The following is a 22,542-nucleotide window of genomic DNA, read 5'->3' on the forward strand; positions in this document are numbered from 1 at the left end:
TCTTTTTGGCCATAATGCAGCTCTAAAAGCCATGAAGTCAGAAGAAAGGAAGGCATGCCAGGAAATTTTACCTCCCAATTTCTACAAAACAAAGAAAAATGAAATATTACCACTTGCCACCATTGCTCATGTGAACACTATGACCACGTAAGCCAGGTAACATGGTGTGCAGGGTGAGCAAGCCCAGCCGGCGGTCCCACAGACAATTTGAGAGCAGCTTGTTACAAAGACGGGCCCAAGCAAATGTGTTTTTCACCTACCCAGACACCACTCCCTTCTTTCTGTTTGAGGGAGAGGAAAGGCCTGTCCAAGCAGAGAATCCAGGTCCATCACAGCACAGCCATGCTGACATCACACCCAGAAATCCAGTGAGTTTGGTGTTACTGAGGGCCTTGGTAAGGGGCCTTACTAAGGGCCTTACTGAGGGACCAATTAAGGTCCCTAGTGAGTACATACAGACCTTCCCTTTGGTGTAATCCAAGCAGGAGCTAGCTTCAGGCAGCAGGCTGTTGAAGGCTGCAAAGTCACTGCCTTAAGCCATCTCTTTGCTTCTCCAGGTCCTTGAGGAGAACAAAACTTAGCCCTGTGAGTGTGAGAGTACCTCATTCCCTCCTCCCTGCTTGGCCCCAGCAATGTTTAGTTATTGTGCTTAGCCAGTGTCTACCTGCCTGCGGCGAGGGAAGGAGGGTGGCCAGCCCTTTTTGGGACAAGGTCTGGGGGCAGGCTGTGCTCCTGCTCACCACCCTCTACAACCAGCAGCTCCTGTATCCTGAGGGATGCACGACTAGGGCTGCCAGGGGGAAAAGCCAAGGCCCACCTCACCTCCCTGGTTTTCCATCCACCACCAGAAGCTGCAGGAAGACACCATCCAATGGCTGGGCACATGGAGGTGCTGGAGATGCTCCTCTTGCTCAGGCTGCTCTTGGTTTGGATCGGAATGGGGAGTTGGTATGGGTCTGAAAGGGAAAATGAGCAAGCAGCAGATATTTCTTTCAATTGAGCTATTAATGAAAAGAATGTGGAGAAAAATATATATTTTTTTATGTGCCAAAGAGAAATGAATAATGCAATCTACTGGTCAGACACAGCAGGGGCCAGCTCCAGGGAACAGCACCATTTTGTGTGTTTCTGGTACAAAGGACAAATCACGACAAAAGTAAGGAATTAAATAATAAATAACTAAATTAATAAATAAATAGCTTTTTAGCCAGGTGCTCAAACAAAAAAGTCAGCATAATGCATAAACTTTACCTCATGCAGGTGTAAATTCACTTTAAATTCACCATGAACATCAGGGTTAGATGATTCCCATCTCACCACTGTTCCCCTCCTAATAGCTAACTGCATTTATTCAGTAGGCTTTCTGTGAGGGACTGAGAGGTATAAACTCTCTACAGTAAGGAATACATCTAAGTTTGCAAAGTGGCATATAAAACCACAGAGCTGTATGAGCATTTATTAATGCAAACAAATCATTTGCTCCTCTGCCCCCATATATCACAGTACACGGGCTCAAGAAATGGCACGAGACAAGGCAAGTCACCTCCCTAGAGTTTTATTGGTGTGTGCTGAGCACTCTGACTGGTAGCTTCAGCTGCAGCCCCCGGTGCCAGTCATTAACCATCAGGCTCGTCTCAGTGAGCATCTCTCCTCCAGCACACACCATGGCTCCACGTCCCCGTGCTGCAGCTCTCCTCTCTGCTTTCTCTCCTGTGGCCTGAAATGAGAGCTGCTGGGACTTTAAATTGACATCACTCTGTTTTCTTCTCTGACACTAAGTCCTATTCAATCACCCTTTTCACCATATTACTTATTATGACTACAGAGGTTGGCTTATTTGGGCATTAGCTAATTAAAAAATGTAGAGGGGAAGAGGCGAGGACCGCTGGACCACAGCGAGAATTTCATGTCTCCAAGGGCAGGAGAAACCACTGTGGACTAACTGTAGAGCAAACATTTGCTAATATTGCAACTGCATTTTAAATCGCCTCCTTCTCCCTTGAAAGCACTGGGGACCTCTCCTCTCAGGCCCCTTGGAGCACAATAAGGTGAAACCAGAGGTGCCTGGTGACACCAAACCTGGCTTCAGATCAGGTGCAGAGGAGGACCTGCACCAGGACTCTCAGCTTTTGGGGAGAGCTGCATTACCAGCATGGTTCTGGGCACTCAGGGGTAAACTTTCCTCATTTTCTCCTGCTGGAATTGATATAATTTCCACAAAGACTAAAACATGCAACAAGCCAACTCAGTCGTCATCTGGTGAGGGCATTGGGCTCAGAGGACAAACCCTTATGTTCCAGCCTTTGTTCCAATAAACATTGGAGTGCTTTATAGCTACTGGAAACCATCAACAAGAGAGATGGCATTTTTCCATCCCAGGATACTGCCTGACTCATGGCATTAGGGCAGCCTCCAGGGACACATGGAGGTGCATGCCATCTGATGAAAGATGAGGTTAAACTGGGTTCTCTGAGTGTCCCAAGCACCAGTGGAGGTGTCTTTATGCTCAGTTATATGGGCTAAAAGGCAAGAACCATCCACAGCAACCTGTGAGATGTGCCTAAACCCAGCATTTGCTGCAATTGCCTCGTTTTTGCCAAGGGATGCTCAGAATGGAAATAAAATTAAATGACACGAGTAGAGCAATCCTTTCCTTCCAATCTGGAATGAATGATATTTATTTCAACAGGAGGACAACAAAATGTTGTCATTCTGGGTTGGATTAGATTGTTTTTTACTTTCTCCTCACCCCACCCTGAAGCAAAACCCTCACTATTCACTGAGGAAAGGGGTTGTCTCCTGCAGGGGCAGTATCCTCATCAGCTTTTGTAAAGATGTGATGTAAAATATCATGTTCTACAACTGCAGAAGTAAAGCCAGATAAAATTTCTCAACAAAACAATGCTCTGATTGAAAAAAAAAAATACCTTTTTCATCAGAATGAAAATATGTTTACAGGAACACATTAACTCCAAGTAAGTTTCACAGAGAGGAAACTGGGCAGGAAGCTGTTCCAGCTTCATTCAGGTAATGTTTAAATACATCATTTTGGCTTCATCCTATTATTGGGTTATATTGTTATATATTACATCTGCCTGCTGCCATATTTTAATTTTTTTTTCAGGGAACAGGATCGCCACACTCTGTAACACTCTACCAGAAACAAGGCACTGATGCTCTTCATCCTCCTGGTTATGATGCTGGGGTAATGAGGGACCAACACCTCCAACTGGGTGTCACGGGTGGTGACCCTCCTGAAAGCCCACACCGAAGGAAAGAGGAAACCTCACTACGTGGCTTGTTTTTAAAAGAGAGCCACACACTGGGAGTGTTATTTCTGCATCCCTCAATAAATGCCAAAACCTGACAGGTTTCAATAAGTCCACAGCAGCTCCAGACCCATCTACCAAGCTCTGCTGTGCAGTTATAGCTTCTCCCTCCTGCAGATGCTATAACCTGATGTTATCAGCAGCACTGACTGTAGCCTGAAAGGTTTTCAAAGGCTTGTTTCTTTCGCATTAACCCCTTGCCCAGCCTATGGCTTCCTGCAGATATCCCTCCTGGAGACCAGCCTGGGATCCTCAGGAGTCTGGCTGCAATCACCAGGAGCTCCTTGGTCCCATTAAAAAATAAAATAAATCCACAGCTCTGTTGACACATAGCATCATGGCATTTCTCTCTCTGGCAGGAACATCACTAATTTGATGTGATGTTCACCTAAGATGCTGGAACAGGTCCTCAGGCAGCCTCCTTGCACCAAATAAGCCATAGGTAGAGCATTTGTGCAGATGAGGGAAACCCAGACCCCAGAAACTTGAAGCTCTGGAAGAGACCCACAGTCTACGGTGAGGGACCCCAGGCCAGTGGCAGCTCTGGAGTCTCCATCTCCTCCCAGCCAGCTGCACCCACTGCAACTCCTGCCCAGATGCTCCTTGTCTGCAAGGAGTTATTTTAACGTGTTATTTTAATACAAAATCCACCATAATCAACTTTGTGTCAGGACTGTAAGCAGAGCAGTAGGGTGGGTTGTTCTGCTTTTTCTCTTTTTCCCCCATGAACAGAGTCAGTCTCTAAAATAATCTGAAAATGGCAAAGATAATGAAGTTGTACATAGGGAATAGTAATACACACCATTTCCTATACCCAGTGATGACACAGAAACAGAATGCAACAGCAGTTTTCTTGGATTTCTAGTATATTCAGATTTCCTCTTGTCTGCTACTCTGATGCTGCTTTCAGAAATGTGTAACTGAGCACAAGAGCTGATGGCCAAAATTCTGGGATAGGAGCTGGGGAAGGTGTCATTGTGCAGATGAGAGATTCTGTAGTGTACAAGAAGTCTACATAAGAAATATATATATATATACACATTAAAAAAAAAAAAAAAAAGGAAAAAGGGTTAAGTATGGAAAATGGACATGGGTAGTAAAAGAATTCCTCATCAGTTTAAGTAGCTAGCAAACATAAGACAAGGGAAAAAAAATGTGAAAAGGGATCAGGTGAGCACATGAGAGTTTTTAAAACATTCAGAAGAAAAGAGGGAAGAAAATCACTCTTAACTTTATAAGGTGAGGCAGGGAGTGCTCTCCACTCAGACTTGAAAAATGGCAAGCAAAGTGCCTCCAGCGTCCTCTAAAAATGAATTTTATGCCCCATTTATATTTTCATTATTTATGGAGTTTTGCTGATAATCCCTACTGCCGGGAAGGAGATGACCACCGTCCTACATCTGCTTACCTTTGTTTGCAGCTGGGACCACAGCCATGGATTTGTTCTGCTTCAGTGAGAGGCCAGGCTGATTTGATTATTGCCTTCTAACATACAAAAAGGCTGCTGCTAAAAGCCTCACTCAGAAAGAAGTTACGAAAAGCAGGTTTTAGCCTGTTTGTAAGCTATGGCAATGAAGGAAGCCAAGGGCCAAAGGACTGTCACCTGCTGGCCCATGGGATGCCACCACTGAGCTCAGCCAGTGAGGTGGGACCAGGGCTTGGGCTGGGTGCCCAGGGTGAGATTCCAGGTCCCCGCAGGGACTGTTTGCTCTGGTTTTGGCAGAGGAAAAATCCACACACATCCCTTGGTGTGCTGCAAGTAAGGATGTTTCTGTGTACTCCAGAGGGATGGAGGCAGGTAAGGCTCTCACATGGTGTACCTAACATGCTATGGGCAAGACCCTCTGGTGCAGAGTCCCCTTTAGGCAGGAGTAAGCAATCTCTGATGGGAGGCCTTTCAGTTCATCCTTGTCCTTAAATTTAAGTCTCTTCTTTACGTAATTTAGTCCGTCTCATATTCACTCAGGCATCCCAATTTATGCAGAGTATTTTCTGTTCCTGGAGGAAGCCAGGGAATGACCCACACTTAGAGCTGAGAAATCATGCTGGGATTTCTTTAGCTTTAAGGAAAGCATATGGTCTATCCTACAATGTCTGGGAAGTGGTGCATCCTTTCCAGTGAAGGCTGCCTTGAATAATCAGGAGGCAGAGGAGAGAAATTTTAATCTCTCCCAGTTCATCTATCACTTGCTACACTCTCAGATAGCCAGGACAAGCAGTAGCCCAAAGCCTTCTAGAGGGTTCTTGGCAAACTTACAAGACTTTTAATAAAATCTCCTGCTTATGTGGAGAAGCAGAGACACTGATCCCCATCCCACTGCTGGGGCTGACTGCTTCTCCTCGGCTCTCCCTCCTCCTCACCCTACCCATCCTTCCACCCAGTGGTCTGCAGACCCCTACAGAGATCACACATAGTAGAAAGAAGAGGAAGAAACACCACACAGTGAGAGGGCAGGTACCACCAGGTCAGAGCAACTCAGAGGCATCAGCAGAGCTAAAATGGAAGCTCATGAGAGCACAACCCGGTAGCCCAGGAACGTGGTACTGCCAAAATCAGTGACAAACCATATCACTGAGCTTGCAAGGCCTCAGGACTGAGCCTTGCCAGGCCTGCTCTGCCCAAACTTCTTATGACCTGCTTGTTTTATTTGTTTTGGCTGTAACAGCTATTTTTCTGATGACGAGGTGGCTATGGGTAATTTGCTTTACTTTTGTTTATGGCTGGATCATGCAAAGATAATTTTATATAGACCGCAGTAACAAGCAGTTATTCTGTAAAAAAAAAAATAAAAAAAAAAATGGGTATTTACTAATCTAACATAATGATGCATTGTAGAGGACCTTGAGGGGCAGAGGCAGAGTAATAATTATTGGATTAGTCAGTTAAGATTTCAATTATACTACTAAGAAATTCTTGTTTTCATCTACAAGTTGTGTTTCCTTTTCACCCACAAACAACACTTCGAGCATAGCAAGAAGGAGCAGGAATCGTGTCCTAGGCTTGGTTCTGACAGAGGGGGAAGGTAGCTGTAAAAGACGGTGCTACAAGCCAGCACACCAAAACCATCCTGCACAGAACTAGGGCAACATGAGCTTTATAAAACTACAGTGCAAGGAGGGAAAGAGAAATGAGCAAAAGAAAGTCTTGAGTTCAGAGTAACAGCTGCAGCAATTACAGTACAAGCATACCTGCAGGCATGCCTCGGCGCTGCGTCGCTAGAGCTGAGCAAACGCATGTTTTGTTTCTCTTTCTGCATTGTTGTTTATGTTTTACCACCAGCAAAACTTGGTCTCCAAATGCTGCTTCAAGCTAAAGATATTGAAACATTTCCTGAAAGGAAAAAAACAAAACAAAACAACAACAACAACAAAAAAAAAAACAAAAAAAAAAAAACAAAAAAAAAAACATACATATATATATATAAACAGCTTTAGACTTTTAAATAATTTCTAAATTTTGTCAAATATGACCCAAATCCACAAAATAGCTTTGGCTAAATAGAGTCTTCTGTTTCAGATGATAAACTATTTGAAGGCAAATAACAAAAAAAAATTGCCTGGAGTGAGTTTTCTAACTACAAACACAATGTAACGTTTCTGATGTAGACCAAAAGACCACATTGGAAGAAGTCATACTCACCATGACTCCCTTTCTCTTGTTTCTCTGACCACAAATGTGATAAGGCAATGTGAGGGAAGTCCTGGTATACTTCTGACTGACAGCAATACTAAAGATCAAATACTGTAGCACATGAAAGAGGCTAGTTTGTGTTCGGCGAAGCTGCAGTGGGACATTATGGGTCTTCTTGGGCTCAGTTCCCTGAAACACACAAATGAACAAAATCAAACCAAACTAAACAAAATAGGTTCATTTTCTCCAAGCAACAGCCTCCAAGATATGCCATGCCTGTTGAGAGTCTACGTGGCCAGAGACCCACTAGACACTGAGCACTCACGATGGAAGGAAACCATCTTAACATACAGAGACCTGGGACCAACTGTGAGACCCACAGCATAGTTTTCCTTGTGACTGACATTATGCAGTCACCCTGGTAATTTGGGGTACACTTACACCATGCAGGTATCACCTCAGTGCAGATGTTCCCAACAGAGTAGCGCTTAAATACAATTATTGGCAGTGGCTTCAGCCATGGTTCTTGGCTTTTTCAGGATCACATGCCTCCATGAGGGAAGCACCTCTGTGAGTGTGATTCCTGCATCATCTCCCTGCGTCCTTAATGCAAGCTTTGCTGCCTACTATACTGTCAGCAGACACACAAGGGAGGGGAAAAGATCTGCCCCACATGGAAGGAGTGAGCTGTGGGGAAATGATAACAAGTCAAATAATTGTTATTACTTCTGAGGAAGACAGTCTCCTCAGAATCTTCCTCTTTCATCAAAAGGGCACAAGGGAGATGGGGAATATTGAATATTACAGTTGTGTTCTGAAGTGATGGCAGTAAGCTTTTTATTTTTTCCTTTTTTTCCCCTCCATTATTAGGGCTTATGAAATCTTTATTGAGGTTGAAAAGATGAGATGTTCGCTGAAAAAGCCTCAAATTTTAGTCAAACCCAAGACAAGTGGAGGGATACTAGGTTAGAGTTTGAAAGTTTATAGGCTTTTGTGGGGGGATTTGCGACTGAGTGGGGTGTGGTTTTTGGAATTCTGTGTTGTTGTTTTTTTGTTTGTTTGTTTGTAGGAAGCAAATGCCCCTTTAAAGAATAAATAAATAAAATTAGCCAGGTGATGAAAAGCTTCTGGGTTCCTCTAGGGTACTTGCTGTCCTACATGGGCTGTTCTGAATGCTTAAATTCAAGGGAAGAACAGACAGAAAAATCTATTATTAAATGCACAGAACTAAATACATGGTGCTAAAATACATTATTAAAGTTAAAGAAAATGCATTTGGCCCTGCAACAAAAGTGGTTGGAGAGTATTTGGGGGAAATACCATATATGCTTGTCCTTCACTGATGCCTGGTCACCCACCAGAGGCCATTGCCAGAGGTTACAGGAGGACATGGGGCTACCTGCACTTTCAGCCTGACCCAAGGCATCCCTCCCCATGCTATATGCAGCACCCTGAGCAGCACAGAAACTGCTGCCATCACATCTCACTCAGATAAGGGATGAGAAATAAAGCCGTATGGCAAATCTATGGCAAACTGGAACTACAAATGACCTGTCTAACGCCCACACAAGGCTCCAAGTTCTCTCTCCTCCCTCAATGTATCACAAAACGTGGATTTCAGGAAACAAGAGTCTCCAGAAACACCCGGTATAACCTCAGGAGACACTGAAATCCTAAATGAGAGTGAGGCAAGCATCACTCTTGGAGTAATCCCACCGCAGTTTGTTTGCTTGAAGGTGTTTACCACCAGCCCCGTGCCTTCGCACACCAGTTGCTGCTGCTCCTCCAGGCAGCTAGTTACTTATCTGCTCTCCAAATACTATTTATTACTGACTCGTTCCCAAGGTGATTCAATTAAGAAGTCAAAGAAGCAGCCGCACTGCTCACGAGGCAGTAAAGAATTTCTCTTACGGTACAGTTTGCCATGTGTTCTTCTCTCCTGTATGTAATGGGAATAATAGGACGCAGTAAACTGCACTAAGGCAATAAACATCTGTTACAATTATTTAAATGCCTTAGATCAGCTTCATTGTTTAATTGCCTGCAAAGAAAGCCATTTAATACCCTTATATATTCTTTCCCTGCCAGAAATACTACCCCTTAAACAGAAGATAAAACATTTAAAAATGCAAACATTTCTTATGATCCTGCATTACAGCTGCCACGCTGTAAAATATATCCCAGCGTCAGGTTTCCTCTGTTCAGCTCCTGCAGCCGAACACGACTCTGTGGTTATGGAAAGTGTGGTAATGGGGTGCCCAGCACTGCTTCCTCATCACACCTTATTCCCTGCAGGAGGAAGGAATAGAAATCATGTATCACTGTAGCAAAACAAAGCTATGCATACAGAGGAAATGAACACACAAAAACCCCAATTCAAGTGAGATTAAACGGGAGAATCTGGGAGCATTTGAGGCAAAGCCAAGGAAAGCAATTAAATCAATCCCGTTGCTCGGTGCTGACTTGATATGTTTTGTGCTCTGCAAATATGTGCCTGTGAAACCCCTGGGTATCACAGAGGCTTCAGAAGCTCAGGGAAGAGTATTGCTGGCCATAGGTACCCGCTGTGAAAGGGCCCATTGTCTTGTACATCACAGCCTGCTCCAAGAGGTCCAGGTCCACAACTCCCAGGTCCCAGGTGTTAGAAGGAGCTGGAGCAAACCCACTGATGCTGGTCCACGTGTGGTATTCCACAGAGGTGCCACCCAGAGGAATGGGGGAAGATGAGTGTTACGAGGTGACAAAGAAAATTGTGCCTGGTGAAATGCGGCTGTTTTAAAGCAAGATGTTTGCTTTTAGTGCAGTGTTAGGCTTATGTTGTGGAAGTTATTACCATGTCGTTACGTACACAACTACCTCTGACAAGCCACCTATTAAAGCAGAAACTTGGCGACTAAGACATTTCAGAGCAAAAACCACCCACACAATTCTCTTACTTCAGCTTCTTTGAGTTGAAATGTAGGCTTTAATTACACGATCGTAGGCCATATTTTTATACAGAGCCCTTGTCTTCCTCTGTGAATTGCTAAATGTTTCTGTTTATTTTTAGCCTGCTACTATAATGTACATCCCTTATCCTTATTTACCTCATGTCTTCCAAAGCCTGCCTCAAGCATAAAATTGGTGTTTTCCTCCCAGCTGTTTCCACGGCAGCATCTCGTACCCTGAAAGTACTAAGGATTCCTTACACTGTGGCTGAGATACATAGGGATTACTTCCCTCAAGCTGCTAACAAAGGGCCAAGAGTTGGGAAACTTCAGAACAGGCCTTTGGAAAGTGTCCGCGAATTTTGAATACCCAGGCTGAGATCCTGGTTCATTTTCCAGAGCACCAATCCTTCTCCCAGCTCATCACATAGACCAAGCTCCCACCGTGCCATCTGCAGGTGGCTTCTCTCTAAAACCAAGTCCCGTCTGCCTTACCTCGGACACGCAGAAAATGAGAAGCATGCACTTTGTGGTCAACTTTTCCGTTTAAGGGATAGAAACCAAGTCTGTGGCTGAGCGAGAGACAGAACCTAGCTCTCCACAAAGGCGTCGAGCCGCCCCTCTGAGACCATTTTACAACTTTCTGGAGTATCCTGCCTCATTCATTATGCATTTCCAGGCTTCTCCAGCAAGAAAAGAGAGTCATCCAGTCAACAAATGACTTCAGTATTACAGCCCTGCTCTATTTCATTAGTTTCTTCTGCTGTCCTCTTGGGCACCGACTCAGGCAGCCATCTGCAGGAAAAATAACAGAACGTGATATTTTTAATTAAAGTCTGCATTGCTATGCACACAAAAGACGAAGCTACAGTTATATTGCATTGCTCTGCCCTAGCTCCTGGGAGTTAGGACTTGAGCACAAAGCATTCTTCCCATCCTAAGGTAGGAGACCTTCAGCTTTCTAAAAGGACAGGAAACCAGGAGTTTGGTTATGTAAGAGTACATTAGCACATGCATGGCCCCTCAGCCTGCAAAAAGCTGCTCTGCAGAGAGGATTTTGTGCCAGAGCTAGGGGAGTAGCTCTGCCACTGCACAGGTTGTGGATTACACGGTGTCCTACCAGAAGGAAACGACCCATGTGCAGAAGCTGGCACTGGATTCCTGATGCCTTTGCTGTCAAACACACGAGTCCAGACAATAAATGCCCCCCTGTTCAGGAAACAAGGCATAAACCTATGTATGTGTGCAAGTATAGATAAATGCAGGGAATGGTAATTTTCAAGCACATTTAAAAACTGGCATAGTGGGCAGCAAAGCAGCATTTTCAATTACTAGATTAGCAACTGCATGGCCCTGGGACCACCGTGATCTTCTTCCCCAGTTCAAGTGTTGTAACTTCACATACATGGCTCCATGCCCTGCAGAAGACCTCTTCCTCAGCCACTGACCCGTTGACTTGTTTCTTCTACCATAAACAGTTTGGGGAAGAGGTGAGCTAGCTGAAATATGCAGAGGGGAAAACTGGTGAAATAAAGAATCAAAAATTCAGATTTTTTTTTTCCTGAGAGGACAAAAAAAAACAACCAACAACAACAATAACAAAAGCAAACAAAAAATCTAAATATCTGAGCAGCAGAACTAGTATTTCTTTCCTGTGGATGTGTCAGATATCCCATAAACTCTCTTCTCCTAGGTGCAATAGCTCCTACTGCCTACTCTCATTTGTCTTTGATAGCACCAAGAACAGCTGTGGTGGCCAGTTCAGAGATACTTGTAAGCAGGTTGGCAAGCCAGCCCCCACCCCAAGGCCCTGACAACTGCTGGCAAGGATGTTCAGTGAGATCTGGCACCTTCTTCTCTTTTTCTCGTTGGTTCTCTCTAGGACCTCAGTGGAGACTTGACTTTTTCAGGACTTACATCCCTTTCAAATGAGGCTGAAACCAGCCAACAAGGGCAGTCAGTCAGGGACATGTCATATAAGCCTTGGGAGGCCAGACTGAAAAACTGGCCAGCTCTCAACTCCCAGAAGCATGCTTTTGGTTCAACACTGCATGTGGTACCCGCATGGCTGAATCAGGGAGATGCTGACACTGCAGCTATTAATATCTGCATAAAATTAATAAACCTAGGTTAATTCCCTCCTCTTCTCACCTGTAAACTTAGCTCAGCACAACACTGTTGAAAACAAAACCCCTTAATGCTAGATTTGTGCTGCAATTGGAACTCATACTTAAGATGACAGACTTTTTTTCAGGGAGGCAGTCCCCAGATCAAAGATGCACAAAGGACTTGGCACCACTGTTTAGTCTGACAGCCTTTGCACCTCTCCCAGGCATCAGGATTGGCATCTTCACTTAATGGGCCTCATGCTTTTTGTCCTACCCCTACGAAGCCTCAGGCTTTCAGGGGGAAGAGGCTCAAAGCGTCTCCCTGCACCTCGGCAGCCATGCGAGAGCCATAATCAGAGCTTGTCTGCTGGTGCAATCAATACCCCAAAAGCCCACATTAGAGACAGATTCAAATCAGAGGGAAAATAACTTGTCAACCAAAGCAAACTCTGTGAAAGCTACTGCTTTTCAAAACACAGAGGAGCTACTGCTGTGCTCTCCATCTGGTAGAAACGATAAATCAATAGATATTCAATTTGCCCTGAAAAAGGGAAGAGAAAGGTTTCCAGCATGAACATGTCTATTATTTCATCAGCTATTCTGTTTGCACATTTCAGATGGAAACTTGGCCAGAGCAGTCTGGGAGCTCTGAGCACTGTCAGTTTTGCTAGAGTGCATTTAGCCACAAAAAAATAAACCCTGACGAAGCAGGATCCTAGTCAGCTAATTAAATCAGGTTGCCATGTTGAGAATAGCTGCAGCCCCCAAAATGAGCAAAACCTCATTCAGACAGACAGAGGCTTTAGACCAAATGTTGTTTTTCTTTCCCATCTGTTAAAAATAAACCCTGCGGAATGACATGCCAGTTCATAAAAGTCCATCCCACTGGAATATTAATCAGTGCACTGCATTTGATATTTATCTCCCTATAAACGTTGCCTATCTCTCTGCATTTTCTCCTGTTGGAAGAACCCTAACTTTGCAGTTTCATCACCTTCTTGCAAAAATCGCCTTTGTTACTGCTAAACAAACACAGAGCTTTATAGGTTTTTCAGCGGTTTCAGGCAATGTGATCTCTGCTCCTAAATGGAACACAGTTGAGGTTTCGTGTATGTGGTTAAACTGACCGTGAAGAGAGGGAAAGAAATGAAAAAGCAAAAGAAAGCAAACCATGTCCTCGTGTGGAGAGAGGAGAACAGCTCTGCATAGGTATTCACTGGGGTTTGGATTGAGGGGGGAGAAAAACAGTGCAGGGTGCATCTCATTGAAAGGAAAAGGATACAGGAACTCAGGAGAGGGCAGAGCAGAGAGGCGTTTGGACCAGAGAGACACCAACACCTCAGCAATACAGCTGAGATGGGATCTGTGCAGAAACCCCACCAGAGGAGCACCTGCCTGCAGAAGGCTGCTCTGCTGGCAAACTCAGTACCTCTGGCTGATGACTCTGGCTTGATTTCAGCCCACTTCTCCCACTCCATGATCTCCTCCTCTAATGTCGTTTCAGTTAATGTGCTAATGGTTCTACCAGGAGAGCAAGCCAGGGTTATGATAAGGACCAAATTTTCCATTTGTCTGCTTTGCACACCTCCAAAAGCCACGTGTTAGAACTCCACACCTACACTGTCCTACCATGCTGGGCAATGTGCCACCCAGGGAAACTTCATAAGGCAAAATCAAGCTAATGACCTTCACTAAATTTTAATGAGAATCATCTTACCTGAGTGCTCATTTCCTCGATCAGGCATGGGCTGTCAAAGACTCAAAGCTGGCTTGAAACCTGCATTACGCCTGTAAATATTCAATCACAAGCCTAAGATTATCCATACTTCCTCATCACACTCCTAAAACATTCATCGTATAAATTAGCTTAAAGAGAAGGCTCGGTCAGAATTTCAATTAGAGGGAACAGAAATATAAAATCAATTGGAAAACAAAACAAAACAAAACAAAACAAAACAAAGTAAAATAAAACAAAACAAAACAAAACAAAGTAAAATAAAATAAAATAAAATAAAATAAAATAAAATAAAATAAAATAAAATAAAATAAAATAAAATAAAATAAAATAAAATAAAATAAAATAAAATAAAATAAAATAAAATAAAATAAAATAAAATAATCACAGGCTGGTACCAAGGTAGCAGGAAAGCAAAAGTAAAGTCATGGAATAAAACTTCCAGAAGTGCCTGTGTTTCCTAGGGCGTTGACAGGGTCAAGAGGCTTAGTTTCACTGTAAATCCATGGGAGCTGGTCCCACTAGACCAGAGTCTTCCTCAGTGACACTGTTTGCCCTGAGCACTAGTGCTGGTGCACTGCAATGTACGGTGGCTGGGGAGGGCCCCAGGGGTCCAGGGCCACCCATCTCCAGCCTGTAAGACTCCAGAAGTGACTTCTTAGGGGGCTGTGCAAGGAATATAAGGGAGGATTTAAACAGGTGCCTGGGCAACATGCAAGCTTTCCTTCTGCCAGGGCTGGACCAAAGCAGAGCCTCCCTGGGGCAGCCAGGGGAAACTGGCTGTGTTTTACCTGGAGTTTCCATCACCAATAACTGCGTGCTCTTAAAAACAGCCGATAACATTGCTTTTTGGGCTGCACAACACTAAAAGCTCACCAGTTTGAACAATGTTTGGAAGAACCTGCCTGGGATTTTTTAAGTGACATGAAGACGGGGACAGAGGGACGAGTTTCCCTTGTTTCCATGCCAATGACTTTTTGTCTCAGGTGTTTATCAAAGTTTATATATGCTGAGCAGGCACCGCCTGGGTTAGAGACAAGGTGGCGTTTGCCCAGTCTAGCCTAGTCCTGTGTGAAATGCAGAGCGCCCGCAGTTTTAATAAAAAGCACTAGATGGGAGTAAAACATCGAGCTAAGTCTGCCTGAGAAGCAGCAGGAAGGCATTCCCAGGCAGGGTGAGTGAGCAGAAGGTGCTGCTGGGAAGATGTGTCTTATTCTGATGCAGCTCCAGAGCCTCCTCAAGTAACTCAAAATAAATGTGTCTGCCTAAAGTAACTCAAAATAAATGTGTCTGGAAGTGCTGCCATAAATCTGAGCACACAGACAAGTAGGCAGAACCTCCCTGACACAACGCAGGGAGCTGGCTGGCTGTCCACATACGGTTGCTGCAATTAGAGGGAAATAGAGGGTCACTTTGTAGACTAAACATTTTCCTTCCTTGGGTAAGTGTCTAGGTGCTGGTGGGTGGTGCTGGCTCCCAGCTGTAGGTGCTACCTTTCATATAAAAAGCATTGGAAACTGCCCAGCAGAAGTCACACAGGGAGGGCCAGGAGGCTAGAAACTCGGCAGTGGGGTGATTTTGTGGGGTTTGGTTTAAAAGAAGCAGGTACCAAAGCAGGGGGATGCTTGCAACTTGCAGAGCAAACTTGCAGAAGGCACCTAAGGAAGGATTGAAACCTGACCTGCACCTCCTGGGCAGCACACAAGGGGTCTGCAATGCTGCCTCTTCCTCCTCCTCCTCCTCCTCCAAGCCCATCACCAGGGGAGACCAGTGCTTTCTCTACCTTTCCCAAATGACAAAGCAACTTTTTAATGAATCCTCTCAATTCCCAGGCAGACAGAAGGGGATGAGCTCACCCCCAAGATATGTCAGTGGTGTTTGTAACACTCCTCCTCTCCTTTTCCCAGTAAGGAAACATTATATCTGTGTTGGTTTATTTTTTCCCCTAAAATAAATAGATAGATGGATAGATGGATAGATAGATAGATAAATAGATAGATAGATAGATAGATAGATAGATAGATAGATAGATAGATAGATAGATAAAAACCCAGCAACTTTGGTGCTGTTGATGTGACCTTAGTGTTGATGAGAAATACCCAGGACAGTCTTTTGACAGAAAACCCCCCCAGCTCCTAGTAGCGTAGCATCTCTCTGTGTGTAGGTGTTCTCCAAGCACCGAAGTCAATCAAGCACAATACCCCACAGCTGGCCCAAACCCTGCACATTTCAGCGCTTATGAGATAAGGCAGAAGGTCCTGTGGGTACTTCAGCATCCTCACCCTTTTTCCTCCCCATTTCAGCACAGACAGGGCCTTCCCTTGGGCGCACAGTTACACGGGCCGTCCCACTAGCTCTCCGGATGGACCTCCCAGATCAAAGACTCCCAGTTCCCTCCTGTGAGATGTGCAACACTGCTCCACTGCTTCAGAAACAGCCTGCCCCACAGCTCTTTCTATGGAGAAACCAAAGCAGCTGGGCTATAACTTTCATTCGTTGCCAATTCGGGCTGGGTTGGCCAACTCAGAGGAAGAGAAAAATCAGCACTCTGGTCCATCACCTGCACTTCAGATTCTTTTGGGCAAAAACCCAAGTCCAACACTGGGAAGCACCTACAAGAAGCCATCAGAAAATCAGGCTAGGGAACATGAAACCCCTTACAGACCCCAGCTAGGATTACTCAGGGTCCATTTCTAGCTCTGCCTTAAGTGCCCAGAGCCACTTCAGTGCCAAGGTCAGCACGCTGATGGGTATAACCCATGCTGCTGGGAATGTTGAGCAGCTGCAGGATTATTTCTGCTCCCCTCTCTGCTTCATTCCCATCACATTCCCATCCCTTCCTCTCCTTTTTAGTGACATTTCCCTCTTGCACTGTGTCCCTTTCCCATATTCATCCTCCTTGCCTTCAGCCTTGGGTTGCTCTGGCTGTACCATCATCACTGCGAGGCCACCAAGGCGCAGGCAAGCACAGCAGCCTAGCAAAGGGGCTGGATCAATACATGCTGACAGCTCTGCACCTGCTGCCCTGGCAGTGCCCTGAGTCCCTTCCCCTCTGCTGAAACCAAACGAAACCCTGCTCCAAGTGAAAGCCAGCAGATGCTTAACCAACACCTCCCGTAATGTTTGACAGCAGAGCCCCCCTCCAACACCAGCTGGCACACAAGGCAGCTGCAGATATTTTGCTGGTGTCCCAGGTAACTGGCACTTTGAGCAATCTGTCACTGAGGGGCAATGTTGGACTAAGGGCTGGGGTGGGGAAAGAGAGCAGCAGCTCACAGGAGGCAGAACCAAAAGCACTGGTTAAATAACCTTCAACATCAGAAAAGGCCAGGATGCTTTTGTGCAGCCAGGGCCAGCCTCTCGCGAGGAGATGGGCCAGGAGGTAATGCACTCCGGTTGTTTACTCGAAGTTCAGTTGTCCTCCACCAGTGTTAAATACTTCTTCATCTTCTCGGGGCATAAATGATGGGACGTACTGGCACGAAACAGTGACACTAAAAGCTAAATCCATTAAGGGATGGTTTGCGGGGAGGGGGGAAGCGCTACCATGCATCTCGTATTATCATATAACGTAGGAAATAGAGAGGAAATGGCCTCTTCGATTCTCCAAAGCTGCAATTTGGCGATCCTCAGCAGCCTTATCTCGCACAGAGATTAGAGCCGGGCAAATAAATCAGAGCAGTGAAATCAATGCATGCATTCCTTTTTCCTGTTCGCAAAGAGGGAGGGAGGCTGGGGTAGCACCAGGCAGCCAGGTTAATGCATGCATTCGGGGGCCAGAATAACCAAATTAGTATTTGTGCACACACACCCCGAGTTATTGATTACACATAAGTCTATTTGCAAAGAATATTCCTCTGAATAGTTTGGAGCTCTGACGAGACACTGGACCTCGGAGGCTAGCTGTGGGGACTGGGATTAAGAATATTTGTGCCAGCCCAGCCTAACAAGTTTTTAGGTTTAGCTGCCCCTGAGTAAAAGCTCCTCTGCTGCAAAATGCTGAGGGTGCCTCACAGGTCAGTGCTCGCCCCGTTGCACCAGGCCAGCTGAACACAGGCAGCATTGTCCCGTCTGCCACCTGCCTGGATGGCCCCGCTCCATGGGTCGCTTGAGACCCTGCCTAAAAATCCTGAGAAGATTGCTCTCAGCCACGAGAACGAGCACTGCAATTAAAAATCATAAAAAACAAACAAACAAACAAACAGGAATATAAAGCTAATAGGTAGAAATATGGGCACCATCCAGGCAAAGATCCTGGCTGGTGATTTGCCAGCGTGTTTGTAAGTGAAGTTATAGCACCACTGCTCTGCATCCCTCGACAAACAAGGTTAACATGGGACTGGGTTTAGTGCAAGCATTGTTCCAAAACCACAGAAAAGGGAAGTGTTTCCAAATCAGGAACTTGGTGTTGAGATTTTGGACCTCTCCACTCTGCTCCAGGCCCCGTTTCTATGGCATTTTCTCATCAAGACGTGCAGAGAAGTGAAGGGCACAACCCACCCTCCCCAGCATCCCGCAAGAGGGATCCAAAATGGGTCCAAAAATGTGCATGTAAACCCAGATATAGTCAGCTCAGAGATGTATTGCCATAGCCAAGCTCTCTGATCCAGCCAACCCCTGTGCCTGCGTGCAGATTATCTCTCTAATCTCCTCTCCCCCTTTCCCAACCTGCAGACTGCTGCTGGCAAAAGCACACTCTGCTGCTGGCAAACATGCCCTGCTTGGTCTCGCCTCCGACTGCTTGCTGTTTGCACCAGGGTCCTGCCTCGTGTTTGCCTGCAAAGTCCCTGGCAGGCATTGGCACGGCATAACCAAAGGGAGAGGCGCTGGGACCTGCTGCTCCTCGTCCTGCAGCTTCCTCAGGTTGCTTCTTTGTCTGGGTTAATTAATTAAATATTGCCTCTTTTCATACCTCGGATAAATACTTATCCAGAAAGAATACAAGGCAGCTGAATCCAGCACGAGTGCTGCTCCTGGCTCTGCAAACCACAGGCCATGCCTTGCTAGAGGGAGCCATCACAGCAGCATCGAAATCCGCCCAGTTTCTGCCCCCATCCCCAGCATGTGCAGAGTGACACAAACACAGCCACCTGAAACAGCTTCATCACATATCTATATTTTTTTCTCTCTCTTTGTGTTGTAGTTAAATGGGGAACTATGGGTGTCCTGATACAGAGCATTGCAGTGACACCAGGTGTCACTTGGTGCCATATGCCAGCTCTCCGTTGCATTGCCACGCAGCTGGCTAAGAAAGAGTCTCACTGAAGGACAGTGTTTAGTGGTATAGCTTAGTGTAGTGTAATGGAGTATTTAAAAAAAAAAAAAAAAAAAAAAAAAAAAAAAGAGAAACCACAGTGCTTTTCAGGGGGATTCAGAATGTTCTATAACATTTTTGGAAGAAAAAAAAAAATACAACAAAACCTCCAGGACAAAGTGAAAAGGAAATCAAAAGCACACCCCAGCATGCAAACTCCTCCGTGCAATCCCACTGAGGCAGCAAGAACAGCTCATACTTGTCTGAGCTGGAAAGCTAAGTCTGCCAAGCCCTTTCCAAGGAAATTATTTCGGGGAAAGCTACCGAAGTCAGAATAACAGCAGCACCGCTGTTAAGCGCAGAGCAGATATTTTAGCCTGATTATGCCCTTTGCATCTCAGATCAGCCAAAAAGCAGCCAGCCTTGCCTTGGAAAGCAGCAGCGTGCAGCTACACATTGGAGCATGCAGGGAGAGCCTTGGTTAACTGTTCAGGGACAGCCCTGCTCGAGGAAGAAGAGCTTTACGATGCCATCAGCATTTTACTGGGGCAGACAGCCTCTGATTAATAAGGCCTCATCCAGAAGAGTGTTAACTATTGGAACTATTAATAATTCAGCCTGGTGGTAAAAGCCCCCAAACACCCAGGGACTGCTTCTGTGAGCTCCCTGAGCAGGGGCAGAAGCACAGCGGAGCCATGTGAGGGGAGGACACAGGAGACACGAAGCTGCCTGCTAATGCTGACCTGGGCCGTGGCCTTTTCTTTTTCCCAGTGCACTCCTGGCCAAATAAGTTATTTCTTTGGATCTATTGCACCTGCATTTATTCTTCAGCACCCTTAGACTTGGCTTCTGCCTTTGGGAGCCAAGTGTCAACAGTAATCATGGAATCACTGAATATCCTGAGTTGGAAGGGACCCACAAGGGTCATCAGGGCCAGCTTCTGGCTCCACACAGGACTACCCAAAAATAAAACCCTATGTCTAAGAGCATTGTGCAAATGCTTCTTGAACTCTGTCAGGCTCAGTGCTGTGACCACTGCCCTGGGGAGCCTGTCCCATTGCCCGACCACCCTCTTGGTACAGAAGCTTTCCCTAACACCTAGCCTGACCCTCCTGTGTCACAGTGATGCTGGAACAATTAATTTTCCATAGCTTCTGCATCCTCCCTCTGTTTTAGAAGGGTACAAGGACACCTGACAGCCCTCCTCTGACACTGCAGCTGGGAGTTGTATCTTGGGTTTAACCACGCAGAATGCTCCACCCCCCTTACCTCGATGCTGTAAGTACGCTGGCTGCCACATGAACCAACACCAGCAGCTAAGGACACCAGGAGCCTCGTCCACCTCTGGTCCTAGGCTTGCACAGGCATTTTATGGGTAACTGTGCCCCTGTGCAGCCTGGCAAGGGTCATATGTTCAGAAATAGTTTTCTGACTACAAACAGCATCAAAAAAAATATTATTATATATTTTTCTATATAATACTTTTATATATTTATTATATAACAAGCAAAACAAAACAAACAAACAACAAAAAAAATCAAACCTTCAAAAGACAGTTAGGAAATACCAGCCAGAAATCTCAAAACCTTACCATGGGAGCTCAAACTCTTCAACTTGCAGCAAGACAGTGGTCTTCCTTATTTTTTTCCTTCTTTTAAATCTGGCAAGCATCTCCCAGCTCTACCATGAAGACATGGAAGTGAGGCCAAAATGCAAGAGGATTTTGAGTGTTTTGTTGTTTGACTGTGATGCTCAAGGGTGGGATTTTTCTTATGTTTACTGCATATGAAACATTATCTTAAGAAACAATTTGGGACATTTTCAAAGTTACTATGGTTTGTGGATAGAAATTGACATGTCTGTTCCACCAGGCCCGTCAGATTGTTTGCCTCTAGAGTTCCCTATAAAATCACCTAACGTCACGACGGGTGTATGACAATGTTTCGATTGTCACTGCGATAATATGTACGTTACTTCTGACAACTCATTGTTTTACTGAGGTTTCTGAAGATACCCTTTTCCCCAGCTAATCTTCCCCATGCCTCTTCCCCAAACCCAGAGGGCTGAACACCCCCCGGTCCCTACATTCCCACGTGCAGCGTGTAGCTCCTCAATGTTTCTGCAGAAAGACTTACATTAAATAAAAGTGACCAAGAACCTGTGGGATGTCTGAATGGAAATACCCCTGCAAGTGCCAAGAAGAAGGGCAAGGGACCCAGAGGACTCCGTGGTGCTCTTTAGTCACAAAGTGAGATTGGAGAGGTGCTTCCAGGAGGACAGGTTTCCAAAGAAGGGCAGGCAGGGAACCTGGAGAAAAAGCAGAAACCAACCAACAGCAGCAGGAATTACCGGTGGCAAACGGTCCCAACATTTTGAAATATACTTTAAAATAAAAGAAAAAATTAATAAAGTAAAATAAGAAACCAACATTTGAACTGGAAAATCATTATGGACAGCCAGAGAGATCTGACGTGGAGCATCAAGTCTGCAGCAAACAAGAGGCAGAAGAAACTCAGGCCAGCCGTCAGCCCTGTCAGTGTTTCCCCGTGCTGGCACAATTGTTACTTTCCAGGTGAGGGATTGGAGTTGCTGCACTCATTTCCTCAGCAGCTATTTTCCTGGAACTCAGCAGAGTATTTCTTTCTCTTTCTCCCCAACAGAAAAGCATGTGATGTTATTCAACGTGACAAGCCAGCTTTCCCATCATTTTAATTTCTTTCACGGCGAACCACCCCGCGCAGAAACACACAATGCCACACAATAGCATGTCAAAGGGCCTAACTGGGGTGCGGGCAACTCTTTCAGAGCGTGCCTAAGAGGGTGACATGTAATGCAGCTTTTTCATCATTTTCTTTTATTTCCCCCTCCTCATGAGGCTTCCAGTCAAGTGACATTTTGTTTGATATTCACATCATTTCCCAATTACAGTTCTTCTAAATTCTTGTGAACAGCTGAATAATTCCTGGCATGGCTTTGTTACAGCTCATTTCACTGCATTAGCTTCCACTACCTTTCCTCTTTAGAGGCTGGATCTGGAGATTTAGTTCAAATCTCCCTCTCGCACGCAACCTTTCCTCTCCACTCCTGCTTTTACTGGAGCAGGTCTCTCATCTCAACTTCCATTTCACAATGTTTCTATCATGAGCCGGCTCAGTCTAATTCTCCCAGCACACGATAGCTAAGAGAAAGGTTAAGAGACACCCTTGTGATATAATTGTCACAGCTGCTCAGCACTGCTTACCTGAGGCACTCCTGAACAGGCAGAATCCTTACCAAGAAGAAGGATCAAGAGCAATAAAAATACTCTTAAGTTCAGGACTCTGCAGCACACATCCACAGCTGAAGGAAAGTAGTATGCTCAGGGCAATTCTTCTGGATCAACACATTTTTTATGCCTTTGAGAGGATGGATACTTGTTGAATGTTAGTCCTTCAAATATTAGTACTCACCAGTACCTTTATGCATATATCATAACCCACTGGACTCCACTGAGGCCCATCTTTTGGGTTAAGACATTTACATGGAGTTGTTTTCTCTCCACACAGAGTTTGTTAGCCT

Source organism: Aythya ferina (genome assembly GCF_964211825.1).
Source record: "Aythya ferina genome assembly, chromosome: 2".
Classification (NCBI taxonomy): domain Eukaryota; kingdom Metazoa; phylum Chordata; class Aves; order Anseriformes; family Anatidae; genus Aythya; species Aythya ferina.